The sequence below is a fragment of the Onychostoma macrolepis genome, chromosome 06 (genome assembly GCF_012432095.1).
Source record: "Onychostoma macrolepis isolate SWU-2019 chromosome 06, ASM1243209v1, whole genome shotgun sequence".
NCBI lineage: Eukaryota > Metazoa > Chordata > Actinopteri > Cypriniformes > Cyprinidae > Onychostoma > Onychostoma macrolepis.
The window spans coordinates 13,425,202-13,438,647 of record NC_081160.1 but is presented as its reverse complement, the minus strand read 5'-3'; positions in this window follow the sequence as shown (position 1 = coordinate 13,438,647).

Here is a 13,446-nt window from a genome sequence, read left to right as displayed (position 1 = left end):
GTAACGAGTACATCGTGTGTTATGGGAGTGTTCGGTTCGGTTGATCTAATTAATGCAGCCTAACAATCCTTTAACGGATTTGAATAATAGAAGCGTCTTAATGTGTTATGTGTAAGCCAGGCTAAAGAGATGGGTCTTTAATCTAGATTTAAACTGACAGAGTGTGTCTGCCTCCCGAACAGTGTTAGGTAGACTGTTCCAGAGTTTGGGTGCTAAATAGGAATAGGATCTGCCACCCGCAGTCGATTTTGATATTCTAGGTATTATCAAGCGGCCGGAGTTTTGAGAACGCAGCGGACGTGGAGGACTATAATGCGATAAGAGCTCGCTCAAGTACTGAGGAGCTAAACCATTCAGGGCTTTATAAGTAATTAACAAGATTTTAAAATCTATCCGATGCTTGATAGGGAGCCAGTGCAGTGTTGACAGAACCGGGCTAATATGGTCATATTTCCTGGTTCTAGTAAGGACTCTAGCTGCTGCATTTTGGACTAACTGTAGTTTGTTGATCAAGCGTGCAGAACAACCACCCAATAAAGCATTACAATAGTCTAACCTTGAGGTCATAAACGCATGAATTAACATTTCTGCATTTGACGTTGAGAGCATTGGTGCATAATTTAGATATGCTTTTGAGATGAAAAATGCAGTTTTACAGATGCTAGAAACATGGCTTTCAAATGACAGATTGCTATCGAACAGCACACCTAGGTTCCTGACTGATGAAGAAGAATTGACAGAGCAGCCGTCAAGTGTTAGATAATGTTCTAGGTTATTACATGTGGGGTTTTAGGTCCGATAATTAACACCTCTGTTTTTCAGAATTTAGCAGTAAAAATTACTCGTCATCCAGTTTTTATATCAACTATGCATTCCGTTAGTTTCTCAATTTGGTGTGTTTCACCGGGCCGCGAAGAAATATAGAGCTGAGTATCATCAGCATAACAGTGAAAGCTAACACCATGTCTCCTGATAATATCTCCCAAGGGTAACATATAGAGCGTGAAAAGTAACGGCCCTAGTACTGAGCCTTGAGGTACTCCATACTGCACTTGTGATCGATATGATACCTCTTCATTCACTGCTACGAACTGATGGCGGTCAGATAAGTACGATTTGAACCATGCTAAGGCACTTCCACTAATGCCAACAAAGTTTTGTAGTCTATTCAAAAGAATGTTGTGGTCGATAGTGTCGAGCATGGCGCTAAGATCCAGTAGAACTAATAAAGAGATACAACCACGATCAGATGATAGAAGCAGGTCATTTGTAACTCTAATGAGAGCAGTCTCAGTACTATGATACGATCTAAATCCTGACTGGAATTCCTCACAGATATCATTTTTCTCTAGGAAGGAATATAATTGTGAGGATACTACCTTTTCTAGTATCTTTGACAGAAAAGGGAGATTTGAGATCGGTCTGTAATTAACTAGATCTTTGGGGTGTTGTGAACTTTTATCTTCTATGAAGCAGAGACCAGGAGACGTTGGGATATCTTTCATACAGAAGTTACTCTTTATTGAGAACTCGCTGCGCGTCGCTGTAGTCATCCAAGTCTAACTTAAAGCAGTGATACATTGTAGTTTATATACATTTAGGGGGCAGTGCTTAGGAATGGAACCCAAGCACCTGGGTGACAACCTTAAGACATGCAAATGAAGTATTCAGGTATAGCATACTGCCCCATTTAACGACTCCTAATCTAATCAGCCTAACTGCCCAAAGACGGGGGCAGGGGCAGCAAGAGCAATTACAAACAAAAGGCAAGAGTCTCCGTCGTCTGGCTCATTTCACTTACAATAAAAGAACAGGAACTGGCAGGGACCTCTTGAATCGTTCATCTGATGTCATCATCTTCACCATAAATGCTAAATACAATGTATATAACTTCTTCAGTTTGTACACTATTACATAGGGATCTAAATTAAACATTTAAATAAATTTGTAATCCCACAATTCCCCCTTTGAGAGTTCTAATAACTCTCACAAAATACAAATTTAGACACTTAAAAGTTTATTCTTGTAACTTGTGATCGTTACAGGCACATAGCACTTGTTCTGTGTTGATTGTCTGTAGGGACGAACTGCATGCTGACACAGAAACAAAACATACAATTATGGTCCGTGAAGTTCTTACGAGTAATAATCTTTTCTGGTTGGAACTGTCATTTCCTCGTGAGAGGCGGAAGTCATTGCTGAACGAAACACTTGATACTGTGGATGCATAGATAGTACACCAGTATGAGAAACAACAGCAGAATTGCTATGTCCTTGATCCACAGCCAGGGTTTACCTAACAAGTTTCCGAACCATGAAGAATTATCTTCAGTCATCTGGTGTAATTTTACTGAAAGATCAAGGATGTCTTGTTGGATATTGTTCAAGTTCTTGGTTGGATCCATTAAACCGGTGCAGCATTCAGGGCCGATAATGGTACAGGCTCCCCCTTGTGTTGCAAGAATGTAATCCAAGGCCACTCTGTTCTGTAAGATCATCATCTTGTGTGAAGCGAGTGTCCGTGATATTGCCCAGGGCCAAAACCGTATCATTGGCCAATTTCTGTACAGAATCCGACAGGCTTCTGACTTGATCGAGAGCCTGCATGACGCCATACGATGGGATTAATGCTCCAAGAGTTCTTGACCACCACGTTTGTACACAAGTGAGTCCTGGAATGCAGCCCTCTTTGTTGGTAGAAGCTGAATTTTGTAGATGTGGAGAATTTGAGGTGGAGTGTGTGTTTTCTCTGATAGCTGGTAGAACATAAACCAGGGTGCACCTGCCGTTGAATTGGCTGGGTAGGATGCTGTAGACAGAAGTTCCACATAACCACAAAGTGCCAGTCGGTGGAGGAATCATACACAACTGATTTATAGCAAAAATTTCGGTAGGGATGGGTTCCGTAGAGACACTCTTTTAAGTCATTCTCCTCTTCGTAACTGATGTAGTAACGTACACATTGAATTTGGTTCCTCTTTTAATCACAAAGCTGCAACGTTCACGAGGAATTTCACCCAGTGTAGTCGATCCTGGAGCATAATTTTCCATGCACCAATAGAACATCATTGGCATGAGTAGATCTGTCATGATGGGAGTAGCTGAAGTTAGGTTGCAGGATGGTAGTCCAGGAATGCAACATGTAGAAGCCGGAGGAATCGTTACGTTGTGACATGTATCCTTGTTGTATAATCCACTGGTATGATGATCGAATAAGGTACACGTATCACATTTGGAGATAGGTGTGCCACCCATGGGATTCCTGCTCCTACTGAAGGTGCGTGTGGCATGCAAACGTTCTTTCCAGCAAACAAGGCATTTCTTGACATATTCATCAGCTCTAAGAATATGTTGTTTCTGGGGTCTACACTTAGCGTGATGTCCATGATGGTTAATAATACGACAATCTTGTTCATGTTGATGATGACTGAAGTTCCCGTATGTGATTCTCTGCGTTGTGTATTTTTTTTTTCTTTGTTCTGTCTTCGTGACAGTTGGCTCGGCAGTGGGTCTCGTTGTCTTTTAGAGGTTGTGGCTTCATACGCGGGTGAGGAGTTCGGTGCGCATGGGTCTTGGAACAGCCATCAAGTGGTATCTGCACAGAGGAAGAAAGAAAACAAAAGACAGAGCAGTATTTGTTCTAAAGACTGCAAACATTAGGGTTGTATCCTCTGTTCAATCTGAGTCTGCTATTGTTGTTCCTTCTTTCCCTATTTCTTAATTCACGAGACACCTAAAGAACAGTGAGGTGAGGGTGGACTAGTGGATGGGGAAAGGCCTATGAGGGTGTGTTCACCACAGGGTTGGCCCCCGAAGCCTGTTGCATCCGGTTCTTCCCTGGGTTCCTCACTGGTCCATGTGTCCTATCCTATCCCTGTAGGTGGTGTGCAAACTTTAGTGTGTGACATCTCCATCCTCTAATGGAACATCAGTCATAACAAACATCATAACCCAAAGAGGATAGGTGAGTGACTGTGGTGTGCTGTAGTATAGCTTTGAAGGCTGTGAGTGTACTTAACTAGCATTCTCTCAGTGGAAGGAAGTGACAGTAACCTTCCTGTAGTTTTATTTACAAAGAATCTTTCAGCTTTGTTGTACATTACTGGGGAATTAAGCACTCACAGCCCTAACAGTTAACACCTGAGCAAACTGCTCCAACAGTTCGGTGAAGCGGGGAGGGGCTGCTTCAGAGTACCAAGTAGACTGAGTAGAAGCTGAGTAAAGCTGTTAATTTCTCCTAATGTCTTTTTGCTTTTCCTACACTCTTTCATCCAGTGTCCAGGTTTACCACAGTAATAACAACTGCCCTCCTTCTTAGGACACTTACGTTTCTGTCGGTTCTCTGTGTTGACCTTAAAGGACGCTGCTGCAATCTTTACTCTGGCTTTAACATCAGAGTCTCTTTCCCAAGTAGCTAAGCTGTCCAAGCTGTTTTGCAAGCTTCCAGTGGAACATGTTAGGTCTAAGAACGGCAAAGCTGATCTGTACTCTGATAAAAGGCCATCAAACCATGTTCGAACTAGTGGTCCTTTGTCATCAAGCACACTTTCAGGATCATCCACTATTCCACTGTAAGTTACAGCTGACTGACAAAACCTTTCAGTGTATTCACTCACAGTTTCTTCTTTCCTTTGCACACAGTTAGTGATTCTGGACCAGTCTATCTTGGGTCCTATGATATTCTTTAGAATTTTCAAAACACCTTCTCTCAAATCGTCTCTACTGGCATGTTGTAGTTCAGAAGTAACAGCAGACTCAAAACTGTTGAATTCAGATTCAGTTAGAATTTGTGACATCAGCTGTGTGACTTCTGCTAACGACATGTCGTAGAGACGCATTTTGTTGATCAATGCTGTTCTAAATTCAGAAAAATCTGTGCGTGCTGAGGGTAAGCTCTGGGACAGTCTCTCTATATCTTTAGGTCCTAGTGTTTTGGCAACAGTTTGTACTTGCACAACAGAAGAGTTGGGAGCAACACTTTCAATTCCCTCAATTCCTTGAGATCGTCTCTTAGCGCCACATACCTTCACTGAATCTACAGGCACATCAATTACTGATTGGATGATTACATCTCTTTCAAAGAAAGCTTGTAAGTCAGGATAATTGTCATTCGGTTGACTAACTTCTTCCACATCAGTTTTTGCTGAAGCTTTGTTGTGGTTCAATTTCTTAGTAAATAGGATACTCTAGCACGGAGCTCTTTGTTCTATTTCTCTAGCTCTGAGTTACGCTGAGATTGTTGTGTAGCTAGCGCTAAACCAAATTCTCTGTGGCAGCAGATAATACCTTTCACATTGTTCTTGCGAACACATGCTCCTAATACCTTTTTACACTCATCTACAGACCAAGTCTTGTCTGGATGGATCTCATATTTCTGCGTTAGTTCTTGTCTAACTTTCTCAGTGATTATTAGGTTCATTTGTTCCCCTAACAGTGTTTTGAATTCACTATCTGACCACAATGGAGTCGCAAGACCATCCTTTTCTGTTGTTTGAATCAGCCTAGCATTCCTTCTAACCATCTTGTGAGTTTCTTTGTTACCACACAATCAAAAACACTAAAACTTCTCTGATCAACAGAGGGTACACTTGTTAACACAGCTTAACTATTGTTAACTTTGTTACCACACAATCAAAAACACTAAAAACTTCTCTGATCAACAGAGGGTACATTTGTTAACACAGCTTAACCATTGTTAACTTTCCAAATTACCAACACGTCACACTTAACTTCCCTGCCTACAAGGACAGAGGATAAACCAAAATTATTAGCCTGAAATGCTAACCTTCTCTGTGAAAAGAGGATAAACCAAAATAACTAGCACGTAAATGCCAATCTTCCCTGCCTACACAGAACAGAGGATAAAACAATATTAGCACTTGATGCTAAACTTCCTGCCTGGACAGAGGGTAACTTCATCTCTAAAAGTACATTTTTTAGAGGAAAACTTAGTTAACCAAACCCTACAGCTGTCTGTTAACTCTTCTCTGTCGGCGCAGAGGATAACTAAATTTGTCCTGGTCTTAAAGGTTCTTTTGGATTAGAGACAGCACTCACCACAACCTTAGTTGAGAGAAAAATTCAGTCTGGAAATCTTTTGTTCAGCTTGAAGTTTTCGCTGGATTCCAAAAGATGCAGTCTGGAAGCAGATCTTTGTTTGAGCTTGAAGTTTTCAATCTGGATTCAGGTGAGGAAGCTGGAACTCTATCCGGGTCACGGCACCATCTGTTGTGAACTTTTATCTTCTACGAAGCAGAGACCAGGAGACGTTGGGATATCTTTCATACAGAAGTTACTCTTTATTGAGAACTCGCTGCGCGTCGCTGTAGTCATCCAAGTCTAACTTAAAGCAGTGATACATTGTAGTTTATATACATTTAGGGGGCAGTGCTTAGGAATGGAACCCAAGCACCTGGGTGACAACCTTAAGACATGCAAATGAAGTATTCAGGTATAGCATACTGCCCCATTTAACGACTCCTAATCTAATCAGCCTAACTGCCCAAAGACGGGGCAGGGGCAGCAAACAATTACAAACAAAAGGCAAGAGTCTCCGTCGTCTGGCTCATTTCACTTACAATAAGAGAACAGGAACTGGCAGGGACCTCTTGAATCGTTCATCTGATGTCATCATCTTCACCATAAATGCTAAATACAATGTATATAACTTCTTCAGTTTGTACACTATTACATAGGGATCTAAATTAAACATTTAAATAAATTTGTAATCCCACAGGGGTCAAGTTGTGGTTTTTTAATGAGAGGCTTAATAACAGCCAATTTGAAGGTTTTGGGGACATATCCTAATGACAATGATGAATTAATAATAGCCAAAAGAGGATCTATGACTTCTGGAAGCAGCTCTTTTAGTAGTTTAGATGGAATCGGGTCTAACATACATGTTGTTGGTTTAGATGATTTAACAAGTTTATACAATTCTTCCTCTCCCACAGTAGAGAATGAGTAGAATTGTTCCTCAGGGGGTCTATAGTGCGCTATCTGATGCGATACTGTAGCTGACGGCTGCAGGGATACAATTTTATCTCTGATAGTATCGATCTTGGAAGTGAAGTAGTTCATAAAGTCATTACTGCTATGCTCTTGGGAAATGCCAACACCTGTTGATGCTTGATTTTTCGTTAATTTAGTTACTGTATTGAATAAATACCGGGGGTTATGTTTGTTTTCTTCTAGAAGAGACGAAAAGTAATCAGATCTAGCAGTTTTTAATGCTTTTCTGTAGGATAGGGTACTTTCCAGCCAAGCTAAACGAAATACCTCTAATTTAGTTTTCCTCCAGCTGCGCTCCATTTTCCGGGCTGCTCTCTTTAGGGCGCGAGTGTGCTCATTATACCACGGTGTTGGACTCTTATCCTTAATCTTCCTTAAGCGTAAAGGAGCAACCGCATCTAAAGTGCTAGAAAAGAGAGAGTCCATAGTTCCTGTTACATCATCAAGTTGTTCTAAGCTATTGGATATGCTGAGGAACTGAGATAAGTCAGGAAGATTATTTATAAAGCAGTCTTTTGTGGTAGAGGTAATGGTTCTACCATATTTGTAACAAGAAGTTGGCTTTACAGCTTTAGCTATATGGAATATACAGGAGACTAGATAATGATCTGAGATATCATCGCTCTGCTGTAAAATTTCAACGCCACTGACATCAATTCCATGTGACAGTATTAAATCTAGAGTATGATTTCGACAATGAGTAGGTCCTGACACGTGTTGTTTAACACCAATTGAGTTTAGAATGTCTATAAATGCTGATCCCAACGAATCTCTGTCATTATCAACATGGATATTAAAATCACCAACGATTAGGACTTTATCTGCAGTCAGCACTAACTCCGATAGAAGATCAGAAAATTCTTTAATAAAGTCTGTATGGTGCCCTGGTGGCCTGTATACAGTAGCCAGTACAAACATCACAGGGGATTTATCATTAACACTTGTTTCTTTGGATAACGTTATATGAAGCACCATTACTTCGAACGAATTATACTTGAAACCCAACCTCTGAGAGATACTGAAAATATTTCTATAAATTGTAGCAACACCTCCCCCTTTACCTTTTGGACGCGGTTCATGTTTGTAACAGTAATCTTGGGGTGTAGAGTCGTTTAAAGTAATGTAATCATCTTGTTTTAGCCAGGTTTCTGTCAGACAAAGCACATCTAGTTTATGGTCAGTGAACATATCATTTACAAAAAGTGCTTTTGAAGAAAGGGATCTAATATTTAATAAGCCAAGCTTTATCATGTGTTTATCTGTATTATATTGTTTTTTTATTTGTTGAACATCAATTAAATTGTTACTATTACTTTGGTTTGGATGTTTTCTGTATTTTCTAGTTCGGGGAACAGACACAGTCTCTATAGAGTGATATCTAGGTGAAAAAGATTCTATGTGCTGAGAGTTAACTGACTTTGGTGACGTGAGGCGGCTAGCAGACGATCGGTTTAGCCAGTCTGTCTGCTTCCTGACCTGGGCTCCAGTTAGTCAAGTACAAACTCTAAGACTATGTGCCATATTTCTAGAGAGAAGAGCGGCACCACCCAGGAGGGATGAACACCATCTCTTTTCAACAGGTCAGGTCTGCCCCAAAAATTCTTCCAATTGTCTATAAAGCCTATGTTATTTTGCGGGCACCACTTAGACATCCAGCCATTAAGTGACGACAGTCTGCTATGAATCTCATCACCCGGTAAGCAGGGAGCGGACCAGAGCATATTACAGTGTCTGACATCGTACTTGCAAGTTCACACACCTCTTTAACATTATTTTTGGTGATCTCCGACTGGCGAAGTCGAACATCATTAGCGCCGACGTGGATAACAATCTTACTGAATTTACGTTTAGCATTAGTCAGCACTTTTAAATTTGCCAAGATGTCAGGCGCTCTGGCTCCTGGTAAACAATGGACTATGGTGGCTGGTGTCTCTATTTTCACGTTCCGTACAATAGAATCGCCAATAACTAGAGCACTTTCATCAGGTTTCTCAGTGGGAGCATCACCGAGTGGGGAGAACCTGTTTGATGTTCTGATCGGAACGGAAGAGTGGTGTTTTGACCCGCGACTATGCCGCCTCACTGTCACCCAGTTGCCCTGCTGCACGGGCTCAACCAAAACCGAACAATGTACAGGACTCCCTGAGCTAGTCGCATCCAAAGCAGCCCTCACATTCTTACTGTCCTCAACTAAAGTTTGGATGTGTGTCTCTAGTTCTAAAACCTTCTCTGTCAGCCTAACTATTTCCCTGCATTTATCACATGTGAATCCCTCGCTGCTGACAGAGACAGATAAACTATACATGTGGCAAACAGTGCAAACAACAATAGCAGGAGAAGAAGCCATTACTCACCGTGATTGATGAATGATACCAACTTAACTTACCACTTACCACTGTTGTTTGATGAGCTCGTGAAAACGGAGCGAGGAAAAATAAAATAATAATAGGCGAATAGAATGCAAATGGAACCGCGGTGACAAGCTAACAGGCTAACAAGCTGCACTCGCGGTTTTTAAAGGAGAACGATCAAATTAGTTAGATTAGTTTGAAAGATAACACCAGAAATATGGTGGGAATTAAGTTATATATTATCACTTTAGACAAAAGGGATTGAAAGTAAGGTAGAGATTCAATAAAAAGCGAAGGTACACGGAGCTACAAACACAAACCTCTCAGCAGCACAACAGACTGAAGCAGACTGAAGCTTAGGGACAGGTTTGGTGGTATGGGTAGGTTTAAGGGTGGGTTTTAAGGGATGAGTCAACAGAGTAATTATAAATGTAATTACAGAAATGAATTACAGTTGTAACTACATATAGGTATTTTTAAAAATATAAGTACAATGTAAAAACATGCATCACATCACAAACGAGTTTCAGCCAGAGCATACATGATAAGGCTTTTACACAGCAGAAATAAACATGACAACAGCCACTATAGATTATATAAGATAATAAACACACGATTACGATAGATATGGTCTGTATGTGATTTTCTTGAGATTGAACAACATGATCTCACAGAATTCCGTGTAATGACCACGGACTTAATTAACCCTCGAATCTGTGGTGGCATCACGGAATCGCCGAAAATTCCGTGATGGGCTCACAGAAGTGATATCAATGTAAGTCAGTGACAGGCATCAGCCGTGCTCCACGCACGGATCCACTGGTTCAACACTTTAAATAGGAAACCCTTAGCATCAATATGCCGATGCGATATACTGGGAAATTTATCGTCATCATTATTGTTCAGAAGTGGGTAGGTTTAGGGTAGGGGTGGGTCAGGTACTCCAGTGAAAGTATAAATTTATATACAAAATATAACTGCATCGGAGTCACTCTTTTTACGTGGTCCGATGCAGCGCTGGTGTTGAACCAGTGAATCTGTGCATGGACCACGGCTGATGCCTTCTGTGAGCCCATCACGGAATTTTCGGCGATTCCGTGATGTCACCACAGATTCGGGGGTTAATTAAGTCCGTGGTCATTACACGGAATTCTGTGAGATCAGGTTGGATTGAATGTGTACATCTGAAATGCTAATTTGTGCAGCATATAAAAGGCTATAAATAGCATATTTTAACAACAGTAAATTACCAAATTCCACATGTGATCGTAAAAGGAAGTTATTACAAACACTCGATGGTGGTTTGAAGTGAGTTCTGAGTAAAAGTGTACTATTAAATCTCATAAATTGTCTTATGTAGCATGATGCTAATATTAGCTCTAATGCAGCTGCAGAACAGGTCCAATTCTTCTTCATAATGCATTTTGTCATAATACTTCACGTAAGGTCGCAAGAAAATGTTTTGTTGTATTTATTTAGAAATACGTTTGATAATAGTTGGGTAAATGTATACTGGGATTGAAGCGGCTTGGTAAATGTTTTATTGCCAGTATAAAGGCTGATAATGGCTGAATAAAAACAAAAGAATAATGATAAAAGAATAATAAGGATTATGTCTCATACCTGGCGGAAGTGTGAAAGGTTCTGTTTCCTTTAACTAATTTCATGCATTTCTTTTTCAACACAATTACAGGTAAATCCTAGTATTTTAAATGTGCGATTAATCATGATTAATCACAGCCCATGACTGTGATTAAATTTTTTAATCGATTGACAGCACTAATATATATATATGTGTGTGTGTGTATGTAAAGATAATATTCAGCGATGCTATTATCTTTTTTCCCCTTTTGTTTGTGTGTCAATCACAGCTAAATAAAACCAAAGGCCATTCAGCCACAGGTCACTGCATCTTTTGCTGTGTAAGTTCTTTTTTTTTAATGTCAAACACATTCTCAGTATTTATATTTGGTTTGGTTTGCATAACCATTTTAGAGTCACCATTTCGGTACGGTTCTTATGTACTATCCTTTTAACATTTCAGCAGCTGACTTTTTTTAGTATTTGCATAGTAATTTTAATGGTACTACATTTGCAATGCATACAGGTGCATCTCAATAAATTAGAATGTCTTGGAAAAGTTCGTTTATTTCAGTAATTCAACTCAAATTGTGAAACTCGTGTTTTAAATAAATTCAATGCACACAGACTGAAGTAGTTTAAGTCTTTGGTTCTTTTAATTGTGATGATTTTGGCTCACATCTCAACAAATTAGAATACTTCATAAGACCAGTAAAAAAAAACATTTTTAGTGAATTGTTGGCCTTCTGGAAAGTATGTTCATTTACTTTTGGCAGTGTGGGCAGGTGTCAAATCCTGCTGGAAAATGAAATCAGCATCTTTAAAAAGCTGGTCAGCAGAAGGAAGCATGAAGTGCTCCAAAATTTCTTGGTAAACGGGTGCAGTGACTTTGGTTTTCAAAAAACACAATGGACCAACACCAGCAGATGACATTGCACCCCAAATCATCACATACTGTGGAAACTTAACACTGGACTTCAAGCAACTTGGGCTATGAGCTTCTCCACCCTTCCTCCAGACTCTAGGACCTTGGTTTCCAAATGAAATACAAAACTTGCTCTCATCTGAAAAGAGAACTTTGGACCACTGGGCAACAGTCCAGTTCTTCTCCTTAGCCCAGGTAAGACGCCTCTGACATTGTCTGTGGTTTCAGGAGTGGCTTAACAAGAGGAATACAACAACTGTAGCCAAATTCCTTGACACGTCTGTGTGTGGTGGCTCTTGATGCCTTGACCCCAGCCTCAGTCCATTCCTTGTGAAGTTCACCTAAATTCTTGAATCGATTTTGCTTGACAATCCTCATAAGGCTGCGGTTCTCTCGGGTTGGTTGTGCATCTTTTTCTTCCACACTTTTTCCTTCCACTCAACTTTATGTTAACATGCTTGGATACAGCACTCTGTGAACAGCCAGCTTCTTTGGCAATGAATGTTTGTGGCTTACCTTCCTTGTGAAGGGTGTCAATGATTGTCTTCTGGACAACTGTCAGATCAGCAGTCTTCCCCATGATTGTGTAGCCTAGTGAACCAAACTGAGAGACCATTTTGAAGGCTCAGGAAACCTTTGCAGGTGTTTTGAGTTGATTAGCTGATTGGCATGTAACCATATTCTAATTTGTTGAGATAGTGAATTGGTGGGTTTTTGTTAAATGTGAGCCAAAATCATCACAATTAAAAGAACCAAAGACTTAAACTATTTCAGTCTGTGTGCACTGAATTTATTTAATACACGAGTTTCACAATTTGAGTTGAAATAAATGAACTTTTCCACGACATTATAATTTATTGAGCTGCACCTGTATATAGCAGGGCTCCAGACTAACTTTTGAGAGCAGTGGCACCAGCGCCACTGAGTTCTACAGATGGTGGTGCCAGAAGCAGATTTGGTAGCGCTGGGGGTGGTGTGTGGGGGTATTAAAAATAAAGATAATTAAATCATAAAATAATTATTATAGTTTTGCATTAATAAGTGTAGTTACTAGTAATATTACACATTTATTTCTTTGTAATGCACATTTGACAGTAAAGCACTGAGCTTGAATTGGGAAGCACAAAATTTACTTTTATTAACAACAGTAACATGTGCAAAATGTAAGTTTTATATAGAAAATTAACATATTCTACTCTTATTAAATGTATCATTATTTTTTTTGTAGTATTATATGGAACTGACCAACAACTTCAGTGATTATAAAAGGAGCTCTCTTGCTTTGTGTGTGATTCAGTCAGAGAAGTTTGTTTTTCAGTGTACTTTGTGACTTTTCTTACTTCATACACAAAAAAGAGCAAAATTTTTACAAAATTTGATTTCTTGATGATTTAAAATGATATAATAGTGATTTTATAATTTCAAAATATAAAGTAAAAAGTACAAATGAATAACTAATAAGCCTATAAGTGTTCCTCTGCCACCATCTACTGGTTATAGTGGTAATTTGATGCCTTTTTTTTTTTTAATTTTACAAAAGTGTTTGTTTACCACAAAGTATATTTTGGTCATCCCTTT